At 50.5% G+C, this 12755-nt stretch overlaps 2 non-coding genes across 2 annotated transcripts; both read left to right on the top strand.

Moving 5' to 3' along the window:
- Nucleotides 1–2779: 2779 nt before the first annotated feature.
- TRNAG-UCC (transfer RNA glycine (anticodon UCC)) lies at nucleotides 2780–2851 on the top strand. Its single transcript has one exon. It is a non-coding gene; the product is annotated as a tRNA-Gly (tRNA).
- A 2877-nt stretch (nucleotides 2852–5728) lies between these two features.
- On the top strand, nucleotides 5729–5810 carry TRNAS-GCU (transfer RNA serine (anticodon GCU)). The gene has a single exon. It is a non-coding gene; the product is annotated as a tRNA-Ser (tRNA).
- Nucleotides 5811–12755: the final 6945 nt, after the last annotated feature.

Here is a 12755-nt window from a genome sequence, read left to right as displayed (position 1 = left end):
AAACAGCTTGAGTGATTTTGGACAGGAACATGGTAATGGTCTTTTGGAAGCCTGGAAACTTTACCGGCCCCACCCCCACCCCGTCTACCCTAAAGACAGTGCAGATTCTGGCCGTGCAGAAGCAAATGTGTAACAGGGAGCGAGAAAGTAAATCGGTTGGAACAGGAAGTATCTGCATTGAAACAGCAGAGAATTGAGAGCGAAACAGTGGATGGAGCCTGACGGAAGGATTCCCACGAAAGAGCACAGGAGATGTAAAAGACAAAATTGTGCTTTCAAAGCCATGTTAGGAGGTCAGAAGGGAATAGTGGCAGTGATTAGAGAAAGTCATAAACTGGGAAGGGAGGGGATGCATCAGAGGAGGATCCCAACTTGTATCCTTATTATCATTCTGAAAGGAATTATCCCCATGAGCTTCCTTGTATCATGGGCTCTTCCGGGCAGTCCCCGAATGGTCCCTTGCTTGGCACACTGGAAGAGTTGCAGAAACCCCCATAATAAACACCAGGATGAGAAGATTGGTCCCCGAGGGGGTAATCAAGGAGGGGAAGAACGGGTAGAGGTCAGACTCTTCACCCCAGGCTAGGTTAGCAGGGAAATTGGCCTAGGTTTCTCTTCCTTCCGCTTCTTCTTTCTCCACACCCCCAACCTCTCTCCCACTCTCTGTTCATTCCCTCTGGGGCACCTGGCATTGGTCGCTGTCGGAAGACAGGAGGCCGGGCGCGATGGACCTTTGGTCTGACCCAGTATGGCCACTCTGGTGTTCTCCTTCCACTTCTTTCTCCACGTTCCCCTAACTTCCCCCGCCCCCTCCAGTTCTTTTTTTTCTTTTGTGTGTTTTTTGTTTTGTTTTATAAGTTAAGGGTTAATGCCGGAGCTGAAAGTATTTCTACTGTCCTTAAAGATCTGGTTGACAAGCAGTAGGAATGTTGACTCTGCTGCTGATCCTAATGACTGCTGGAAGAACAGGTTTAAATAAAGAGTCAATTAAAAAAGGGGGGGGCTAAAAAATTGCCATTCATTTTTGTGACCATAAGGGGATCTGTGGCTCCGCGTGAAGCAACCCCATTTAAAGCAACCGCTCTGCCAGGTAAGATTGTAAAGGAAGCCAAGGGCCAAAGGGGGAAAAGGACAGGATCCCCGGCAGGTGGACATTTGGAAACAGCGGCAAAGGTACAAGCCAAAGGAAAAGATGGACAGCTTGCCCACCCCAGAACTTTTGTTAAGGCTTATCAAAGGGCACTTGGATTTGAATCAAGGACCACTTGATCTGCCATCAAACACCTTACCACGGAGCTATCCCCCCACAACAATGCTATGCCGGAGTCAGTGAGCTCCAGGAGTTTGAAGGACAGACCCTGCTTCAGCGAGCCCCTTTGCCATTCCCAGGCCACAAGTGGTTTTAAAAATGGGGTTTGAGGAAACTTCATAGAAGTTGGTAAACACCACCACTTACACGCCCACCGACATGGCTTCTCCCACTGACATAGCTACCGTCTCTTGGGGAAGTGGATGAACTACACGGACAGGAAAGCTCTCTCCCATCAGCACAGAGCAGCGGTTCTCACACGGTGGGTCAGGACCCCAAAGTGGGTCAGGACCAGCGTTCCTGCTAATTTTTTACCTCCATGAATTTTTGTTAGGTGCACCAGTGTGGAGGGGATGTGTGACAGATGAGCGTCATAGTGGTGCACCTAACAAAAGCCATAGGGCGGCGCTGGGGCCGAGGGCTTCGCAGTGTGGGAGGGGGCTCAGGGCTGGGGCAGAGGGTTGGCGTACAGGGATGTGAGGGCTCTGGTTTGGGGGGTGGGCTCTGGGGTGGAGCCAGGGATGAGAGGTTCAGGGTGCAGGAGGGGGCTGAGGGCTGGGCTGGGGTGGGGCTAGGGATGAGGGGTTTGGGATGCAGGCCGCAGACTCTCCTCCCCCCGCCCCCCCCCGCCCCAACAGCCATCTCTCACTTCAGCAGCTCGGGGCCAGGGGAGAGGTGCCTGCATTGGCCTGCTAAACCCAGGGTTGTGAGTTCAATCCTCGAGGGGGCCATTTAGGGATCTGGGGCAAAAATTGGGGATTGGTCCTGCTTTGAGCAGGGGGTGGGACTAGATGCCTCCTGAGGGCCCTTCCAACCCTGATCTTCTATGATTCTTCCGGGGGGGTGGGAGCTCCCGCGGGGCTGGGCCAGGCTGGGGAAGGGCTCCTCTCCCTCGTCAGTGGCATGTCCGGGGCAGGGCCACACTGTGGCCGCTGGGGAGGGACACCTCTCCCCACTGCGGCAGGTCCGCGCTGGGGGAAAGGCCTCTCTCCCTGCCGCAGCCCTGAGCCCCTGTGCGGGGCTTAATAGGCCGCTGTGCAGTTTAGAGGGAACGTAGGTCGTGACCCTGTTATCAGGGGGTCACCAGGGCTGGCGTTAGACTTGCTGGGGCCTGGGGCTGAAGCCAAAAGCCTGAGCCCCGCCACCCGGGAATCGTCAGCAGCAGCAAACCCTCCTGTGCGTAGCAGGAACCAACTCCCAAGGTGCTTTAGAAAGAGCTCTCTCCTTCCTTCTGCGGTGAAATTTGCCATTCTGGTCCTGGATTTTCATCGCCCGTCTCAGAGGGCAGAGGTGGGGTGGACGCTACCGCAGGCTGGGGTGTGGACCCCGTGTCCCCATCTGTCCGTCACGCTGGGAGCCCGTCTCCGCTCCCAGCTGACAGGCCGCCTCCAGCCTGTCCGGCCAGCTCCTGAGTGCTGCGGGCGTGAGTCATTTGGCATAAGTGGCATGTAGGAGACACTCTCCCCAGAGGCATTGGTGGTATAGTGGTGAGCATAGCTGCCTTCCAAGCAGTTGACCCAGGTTCAATTCCCGGCCAATGCAAGGACATGCTCTTTTCTTGGCCGGGAATTGGTTTAATTTCTGTCACATTGTATCAGTTTATCAATGGAAAGAGAGAATTAATGTCCCAAATCCCAGCAGGTCATTCGACCCCCAGTGGAGGAAGAAAGGGGCTGTTGAAGTCATCCTTGTATTACAATGTTTGGTTTATTTTTTTTTAATTTTTCCTTTACTTCCCTCTCCTGTTTAGACTTAGAGCCTTTAAGGTCAGAAGGAACCAGCATGATCATCTGGTCCAACCTCCTGCACCATGCAGGCCAAAGGACCCCACCCACCCACTCCTGTAATAGACCCCTAAACTCTGCTTGAGTTACTGACATCCTCAAATCATGGTTTAAAGACATGAAGTTACAGAGAATCCACCATTTACACTGGTTTAAATGTGCAAGTGACCCATGCCCCATGCTGCAGAGGAAGGCGAAACCCCCCCAGGGTCTCTGTCAATCTACTCTTGGGGAAAACTCCTTCCCAGCCCCAAATATGGCGATCAGTTAGACCCTAAGCATGCGGACAAGACACACGGGGAAGGCACCTGGGAAAGACGTCTCTGCAGTAACTCTGAGCCCTCCCCACCTATTGTCCCATCTGGCTGTTGGAGATATTTGCTGCTAGCAATCACAGATCAGCCACACACCGCTGTAGGCAGTCCCCTCATACCATCCCCTCCATAAACTTACCAAGCTCAGGCTTGAAGCCAGTTAGGTTTTTTTGCCCCCACTGCTCCCCTTGGGAGGCTGTTCCAGAACTTCATTCCTCTGGTGGTTAGAAACCTTCATCTCATTTCAAGGTTAAACTGGTTGCTGGCCGGTTTATATCCATTAGTTCATTAACCGTGGGGGCATGTTTCAGAGCAGCAGCCGTGTTAGTCTGTATCCGCAAAAAGAACAGGAGGACTTGTGGCATCTTAGAGACTAACACATTTATTTGAGCATCAGCTTTCGTGGGCTACAGCTCATTTCATCGGATGCACAGAATGGAACATATAGTAAGAAGAGAGAGATAGACACAAACAGAGAAGGAGGAAGTTGCCATACAAACTGTAAGAGGCAAATTAATTAAGATGAGCTATTATCAGCTGGAGAAAAAAACTTTTGTCGTGATAATCAAGATGTTCCATTTAGACAGTTGACAAGAAGGTGTGAGGATACTTGGGGAAATAGAGTCAATATGTGTAACGAGACTGGGAGTGGCTGGGTCATTACACATATTTAGCTTCTGGCACCATCGTGTGGCCCTTTGGGTTCACTCATGTCTGTTAAAACCTTGAGCATTCTGCAAAGAAATGTTAATTCCCCAGGAGAGACTCGGGAGCATTTCTCTCTTTTGTGTTGTTAAGGATTGAAATGTTCCCCGGGTTCCTCGGTCCCAACCTGCCTCCCGCTCTACTGCCCATGCAGCCCCATCCCAGCCCTCAGCCCCCGGTAGACGCCGATTCCCGCAGCCCCATCTGTGCAGGGTGTGAAGCCTTTTCACTCCACATTGCCTACTTCCCCTAACGCTGAGGGACTTCAGCTCCTCTCTGTCCCCAGGGACCCTCCACACCATTCCCCTGCGTACCACGGTTCAGCTATTGCGGTAGCATGAGTCTGACACTCACTTTAGAGGCCCCCCATTAATAACCATTTTCAATATGACCTAACTGGAGAGTCTAGCGCAATTTTTGGGTGAGGGGAACCTTTTAAAAATATTCATAAAACTCCTTTCCCAAGAGCATCACAAGGCTCTTGATGTCCCGTGTATCAGGCGATGAACGTCCACTGACCATGTAGCTGATTGTGGTATAAACATCTTAGATTTCCCTAGCTGGATAAGATCCCATCTTAAGATTTCCCTCGCTAGATAAGATCCCATCCCATAAATGTCAGGGAGCCTTGCCCAAAAATAGTGATAATCTTAGAACAGTTCATCTGCAGAATTATTACACTAAGGCATATGTGCAAAGCGTGTGCCCAACACTGAGCTACCCCCCCACCAATACAGCTAATAGCATAAGGCACTGGGGGGGGGGGAATGGACTCCATGCCTGATCTTGGTGGCAGAAGTGGTTTGGGGGCTTCAAGAGCTTCCACATTATCACACAGTGGATGAGGCCGTGGGTGGAAGACGTGGAAGGGGGCAGGTCGCAGGCAGAAGGGGTGTGGCTTCCGCATCACTAGCCCCTGCTTAGCGAGTTGGGTTCAGTTTAGGGCAGTGGTCCCCAAAATGTGGGGCATGCCTCCTAGGGAGGCACAGAGGAACGTTCATGGGGGCACCTCTGAGCACTAGCCAGCCCCCATGGAGCGTGGAGAGCAGCCCCACTCTGCCCCCAGCTCTGCCCAAACCCTGCCCCCAGACTCCTGGCCCTGCCTCGACTCCCTTATCCCTGTCCACACCCCTCTCTGCAGGAAGCCACGGCCCCACTCCCAGCCCCGGTTCTCGACCGTGGCTGCTGAGGGGCTGCAGACACGGATAAGAGGGCACAATGTGAAAAGTTTGAGGACCACTGGTTTAGGGTGACGCCCTCAATCACTTCTATGCAGTCCAATAAAAGGTATTCCTCACCCACGTAGCCCCTCCATCAGGAAGGACTAGGTGTGTTCTGCCGCCCTTTACTCATCCAGGAAAGATAATAACATTTCACTCAACTCATGTGGTTTGTAACCCAGCCCCAGCCAAAACTGGTCCTTTTGGCAAAGCCGCCGCATCATGCTGTGTACCTAGGCGGAGTAAGCGGGTCTCTGCAAACTCGGTCTGTTCCTGAAGTCTTTCCCCCAGCTCCTCACTAGATGTGAGGGGGGAGCTCATTCAGACCCTGCTTCCACTTAGTATTTAAAGACTCTGCTGGCCTTCGATTTCTCCTCCTGTCCCTTCCTCAGCTCAGATGAGGTGGCCGAGTGGTTAAGGCGATGGACTGCTAATCCATTGTGCTCTGCACGCATGGGTTCGAATCCCATCCTCATCGGATGCATTTAGTCTTCTCCCCTCCTTAACAAACAAACATCCCCCTTTGGTTCAATGACAGACCAAACCAAGTTGCTTCCTGCAAACAAAAACTGTTTCAGGAACTCAGACCCTGCCCTCTTCTGCCCCCCCCCCCCCCCGGGGTTTAAATAAAATGTCTAAATACCAGATTTCTAAAAGAATTCTTTAGTCCTCTATTTCTTAGTTTTTATCTCAAAAGGTAACATCCTCATAATCTCCCCCAAACACCTTGTGGCCTCCTCAAATTATTAAAATGCCCCCATCCTCAGCAAGACCACAACAGTGACCCAAAGCTAGAGTGTCTAGGCCAAGCTGTTCTGAAGGAGGCAAGTCAAACATTTTCTCTCCGCTTCCCTTGGCAAGGTCTGACTGGGAAAACAAAATTCCCCAGATGGAAAATTTTCTGCTGGAAAACCAATACTAGTCTGTTTGGGGACTTTGATTTGAATGTATTATTATTATTCTCTTCTGATCTCTGAATTATTTTAGTTCAGTCTTTGTCCTCCAAGTGTTGAGTTGTGGGGGAGAGAGGCCAAGTCATGATGTCTCTTCCCCTCTTTCATAGTTTCTTCCAACTTGCTAGGAAGCTGCTTTGCTACGTTATGAGTCAAACAGTGTCCATTGTCTCGGGCTATCTCGGAGAAGTCTGCATTGTATACGGTTCCTGGGAGAGTCCTTGGGAGCGTGGATACCTTGGATGGGCCAGCAGTGAGCCTGGCTTCTCCACTGTTGCACGTGAAAGGCTGGTGGTGGGCATTTCCCAACCTCATAACTTATTTCAGTAACGCACCCAGAGCAAAACTTCATCACTTCCCAGACAAGGCTAGCACACACCATCCAACCAGGTATTAACGTTCAACAGATCACGACTTTTGAACTGATACCTCACCAGGCCGACTTCGTACAAACCATGTCATCCTTATACGACAGTGGTGAATAGGGGGCTTCCACGGTGCTGCTTTGAGCATTGAGCATTGCAATGGAGCATTTGAGCATTGCAATGGAGACGTACCCGTAGAGTCCCTCTCTCCCGGGATAAAGATGGCAGCAGGGCTGGCCTGGGTCACCTGACGTGGGCTCCTAGAGCTCAAGCTGTGGGGCTCAAAACTGGGGTGCAGATATTGGTGTTCCTGCTGAAGCCTGGGTTCGGAAACCTTCACCCCTCGTGGGGTCTCAGAGGTTGGGCTCAAGCCCATACGTCTGCACGATAATTTTATAGCCCTGCAGCCCCATAAGCCTGAGTCAGCTGCCCCGGGCTTTGAGTCAGGTGCCCTGGGTGTTTTAATCGCAGCGTAGACATAATGTTAGGGTACGTCTACACTGTAATGAAACACCCACGGCTGGCCCATGTCAGATGAATCAGGGTCATACGGCTTGGGCTGTAAAGTTACAGGTATTTGTCTCGGCTCAGGCTCAGTACTGGACTCTGGGACCCTGCAAGCTGGGGAGGAAGGTTAGTAAGTGGAAATGGTAAAAATGCAGTGAAGTATTCCCCTGGACTCAGTGGCATTTTTCCATTGGTCTGTCTGCTTTGGAACAGTGGCAATAACACGCCCTGCTGCATTTGTTATTTCAAAGGCTGGTTTACGATTTTCGTTCTCAGACATGGAGAACAAAGGAGGACTCAAACCCCAGTGTAAACAAAAGAGCCACTTTCCTTGCGTTTGAATTCTGGAACGCCGAGAAGCAGGTGAAGTTTTACTCCCAAGGTGTGTGTGTGAATCTTTGGACTGGTCTACGCTACAAAATTAGGTCGGTGTAACTACTTTGCTGAGGGGTGTGAAAAATGTACCCCCTCCTGGGCAATGCAGCGAGACTGACCTACCCCCTGGTGTAGATAGTGCTGTGCCAGCAGGAGGGCCTCTCCCATCAACATAGCTTGGGGAGGTGGAGAAGCTAAGCTGGCGGGAGAAGCCCTCCCATCAATAAAAGTTTTCACAGAAGCACTGCAGTGGCATGGCTGCATTGGTGAGGTGCTTATAGGTAGGCCTACCCTTTGTGTGAAGGAAGCAATGAGTGGGGGGCTGTCACTGAACTAAAGGAGGGAGATGGTTGTTGGGGAGAGATGGGAGAAGAAACGTGGCCAGCCAGTATGGCACTAAATTAGCAGATCATCGCTTCAACTACTTGGCTACATTGCGGACGGGTTATTCAGAGGCGATGCGTGCAGGGGTGGTCTAGAGGGTCAAGTGCCCGTCCCACCCAGATTGGCTTTCCAGGGGCAGAGAGGGAGCGGGGCTCTGTCCTCTCCCTGAGCCTCCCATCCGGCATGGGCAGCAGCTCTCCCGAGCCGCCAGGCAGGGAACGGGACAGAGCCACGTCTGCCTGAGAGTCAGTGGCAGCCTGCTCCCTTTATGGGCTTGGCTGCCAGGGACAGGGGATGAGCACGCTGTGGGTGAATGGGGCCCTGTGGCTGGCTTGGCCCTTGTCCCAGCAGCAGGGCCCAGGCGGGGGTGGCCCACCACCACCACCATCCCAGCTGTCAGGGGCTCTGGTTCGCTCTGCCCCTATCCCCAGCAGCTGGGATGGCAGTGGGCACCTGCCCCCCCCAGCATACTCGGCCCCTGTGCTTGGGAGCCGAGCCCGGGCAGGGAACAGGTTGCTGCCGCCTCCCAGCCAGGCTCTCAGGTCTCAGGCAGAAGCGGCTCCATCATGCTTCCTATCCAGCTGCCAGCGAGAGGCCAAACGTGTGTGTGTGTGTGTGTGTGTGAGACACAGGGAGAGGACAGGGCCCCCTGCCACACACACAGGTAACATGGGGTGAGGACAGCTCAGCATTACAGGGTGGGGGGAGGTCACTGGGGTGACATAGGGGTGTCACGTGTCGTCCCCTTTAGACTATGCCCCCATCGTAAGGGGAGGCACAAGCTATCTCTGATGTTTTTTGTTTCCAAGGTCTCTACTGCCTGTAACATCTCCCCCAGCTCCTTGGCTGGCTGAGGAGGGGAGGGTTTGGCTTTTTGTAAAACTGTCTCCGTGTGACTGTAAAGTGAAAGGAAGAAAACTCCCAAATCCTTCCTGGTGCGGGGAACCAGGTTTGCTGCTCATAGTCTGAATTTCACAGATTTCCGAGCCTGGGAATGTCCAAGAACAACATATCCAGTGGGAAGGTGGATGCAGAGCAGGTACACTGCAGAGGCCTAGATGTCCTACGAGGGTAGGTTGAAAATTAATGTTTTTAGAAATCATTTTGGAAATTGGCCTTTACTGACCAGATTTGTCTCTCTTATTTCATGGTATGCCGTTCTTTAGAGGAATCCGTAATTAATTTTAATGTACACAATTAATCTCTAAAACTTTATTTAATCAATCATAAACATAGTGTTGCCTTTATTCTCCCTCTCTTGTGACAGTGAACTGAATGTTGTGGTCTTCTGGAAAGCGCGCAGAGATTAACTTTGTGGAATTCAGTGTTTTACCCTCACAGTTTCCTGAATACATTGAAATGCTAAGAGAGATAGACGGGCTGGTCTACACTGGGAATTTACTCTGGCATAGCTATGTCTCTCAGGATGTGAAAAATCCACACACCCCACACACACACCCTGCAGCAACATAGTTAAGCCGACCTATGCCATTGTGTAGACAGTGTTAGATCAATGGAAGAGTTCTTCTGTTACCTCGCTACCACCTCTCGGCGAGGTGGATTAACTACAGTGACAAGATCACCCCTCCCATTTCTGTGCTGTGTGTCTATTCTGAAGTCTGGTGCCATTGTAGTGTTTTAAGTGTAGACTTAGCCTAAGAGAGAGACCAGACGTGGCTCTGGTTGGCACCAAGGATGCTCAGTCAATAAAAGCAGAGCAACCAGAGCTCTAACCCTTCTGTAGTTGACAGAGTCACATTCCTTTGCAGCAGGATGTGATTAATGGCCCTGCATACTTGTGTTAACACAGACCCAATGGTCGACTTCCTGACTCCAAACTGATTCATGACTGACTGGTAGCAGTCTGGAGTGGTCAGCTTCCACGCTGCGATTGCCATGCATTTCTCCACGGAGAGGGCAGCTCTCATTTAGGCTTCACTGCACAGCAGGGCTGGGTTGAGCTCAGCACAGGAAGGTGGCTTTCCTCATCTGAAAGTTCTGCAGCCATTGCTCGTCATCCCAGACCTGCAAAATGATGCGATCCCACCACTCAATGCTAGTTTCCCGAGCCCAGAAGCTATGTTCCACCTTGTTCAGCTGTTCTGTGAATGCCAAAAGTAATCTAATGTTGATCCTATCCATGTCAGACAGCACGTCCGGCAACTGAGATTCCCATTGATTTCAGAACTTCAAGATTAACTCCGCTGCCATTCACGATATGCAACTGACAGCTAGGAGAGCACTGGAGAGCAGTGCAGGGCCTATTCCTTCAGACAGAGACAGCGTGGTGAGCAGAAACAAGGGACATTGAAAAATGCCCCAAACCAAAGATGGAAGCACATGGACTGCTGGGCTGAAAAGCAATGCATCGTGGGACATTAAGCCTGGACCCATAATGTGCTGCAATCCACTCCACCTTCCCACAGGACCTAGCAGCAGAAGGTGGAGAGCTGAACTGTGGGATGCACTGCTCTCACTGTGGATACGACTGCCCTGCATGTGGACATGCTATGCTGACAGAGGAAGACAGTGTGAACACTGCAACAATGATTTTCTTGTAATGCTTTTTGATCATTGACCAATATAGACATAGCCTAAGTTTACCTAAGAGCTGCATTTTAGTGTAGACATTTACAGAGTTAGGTTGATGTAAGCTGCCTTAAGTCGACCTAACGCTGTAATCTAGACCAGGGCTAAGAGCAAAAGCTTGTCTATCTGACCAACAGAAGTTGCTCCAATAGAAAATATTACTCAACCACCTTGTCTCTCTTTCAGCAAATGGTCATTCATCTCAAAGTCTCCAGTGTATCTCAGCTACATTCTGGCAAACTAATATCCAATTCTGTGATGAGGTGGCCTTCAGCAAAAAGGGGAAAAACCCATAAAGAAGTGGTAGAAGACACTTTGTTTTATGTAAAGTGAAATTCCAGAGCAGGTTACATCTGATGTCCCAGAATCAGGACAGGAGATCGCCCCATTGAATTCTCCTCTAATCTGCTTCACTCAGCAAAGTCTCATGATTAATTAGCATTATTAGTATGGCTTAGAATCATCATAATGGGAATAGTCCACATTTCCACCTGCAAACAATCCCAATTCAGCAGGCAAAAGCCCAGAAGTGGCTTTGTGACTAGTTGGGAACTGGGATTTAAACTCTGAACGATCATACTGTGTTTGGGATCCATTCAAATTCCCCTTCCAGCTCTGTGCCATTTTCATCTCTAGCCCTAAGTAGTCTGATTTAGGATCAAAGAAATAAAAACATGATTCTGAAGCATAAAGGTAGGCTACTAGGATGATCAGAGAAATGGAGAACCTTCCTTATGAGAGGAAGCTAAAGGAGCTTGCCTTGTTTAGCCTAAGAAAACAAAGGCTGATTGGAAAGATGATTGCTCTCTATAAATACATCAGAGGCATAAACACCAGGGAGGGAGCTATTTAAGTTAGGGCCCAATGTGGGAATAAGAACAAATGGATATAAACTGGCCCTCAACAAACTTAGGCTTGAAATTACAAGATTTCTAACCACCAGAGGAGTGACGTTGTAAAACAACCTCACAAGGGGAGTAGTGGGGGCAAAAAACCTAACTTGTTTCAAGACTGATCTTGCTACTTTTATGGAGGAGATGGCATGATGAGATTGCCTACAATGGCACATGGCCCCCGCATGATTGTTGTTACAAACATTTCCAGTGGCCAGAGATGGGACACTAGAGGGGGACGACTCTGAGTTCCTGTGGAGAATTTTTCCCCAGCTCTCTGGCTGGTGGGTCTTGCTCACATGTCCATGGTCTAACTGATCATCATGTTTGGTGGTGGAGACCCTGGTTAGGGGTGTGGAGTTGCCTTCCTCTGTAGCATGGGGCATAGGTAACTTTCTGGTTTGGATGAGAGTTAACTGTGGAATCTCTGTAACTTGAAATCTTTAAATCATGGGTTGAGGACTTCAGGAGCTCAGCCAGAGGTTGCATACAGGAGTGGGTGGGGGAGGTTCTGTGGCCTGCAATGGGCAGGAGGCTTACGAGATGATCATGATGGTCCTTTCTCGACTTTAAGTCTATTAGCCTCTGAGAGCTAAGGACACTGCATCATGGGACAGTTTGGGAGGTGGAGAGGCAGAATGTGAAAAAGATAAACTCTGAGTGGGTCAGACAGAAGGGAACGCTGCTGGGGCGATGCTGCAGGAGGGAATCCCTGTGAATCACCCCATCGCCTTCGGGTTTCACAGAGGCTGAAGCGACACTTTTCCCCACCTTGCTCCTGCTTTTTATTTAAATATATTTTAAATGAGGAAAAAGGTACAAAACATCCTCAGCACACCCCAGGGCACCGCGTGAGCAACTGGGAATGAGACGATCTGTTCCACAGGGTGAACTCTGCGGCTCTAACAATCACTTTGCAGTGGGAGGAAGAGTATAAATGTGATGCTCCAGATTGGCTTTGACTAGGAGATGGAGGCTGGGTCAGGGCATAAGGAAATGTGCTTGATAACCCTGGACACTAGACATGGGAAATGTAGTTACTGTAAGAATAGTTGGGCTTTTACATCCGGATAGCTAATGCGAGCTACCTAACTCCATAGAAAATCCTACTGGGGATGAGGCCCGGGTAGATTTTACGCTGATATAGTTAGCTGAGGTCACCAGTATCCCCCACACCCTGAGCTGACTGACACTCCCGGTACGAGGGACACACATTCCCATGAGTCATAGGACTACAGAGTTTACAGAAAGGAACATGGGATTCACCTAGGGTAACCAGATAGAAAGTGTGAAGAATCAGGATGGGGGGTGGGGGAGAGAAATAGGTGCCTATAAAAGACAAAACCCCAAATATCGG

This window comes from Lepidochelys kempii, chromosome 28 (assembly GCF_965140285.1).
Source record: "Lepidochelys kempii isolate rLepKem1 chromosome 28, rLepKem1.hap1, whole genome shotgun sequence".
Taxonomy (NCBI): domain Eukaryota; kingdom Metazoa; phylum Chordata; order Testudines; family Cheloniidae; genus Lepidochelys; species Lepidochelys kempii.
This window is presented reverse-complemented; position numbering and strand designations above follow the sequence as displayed.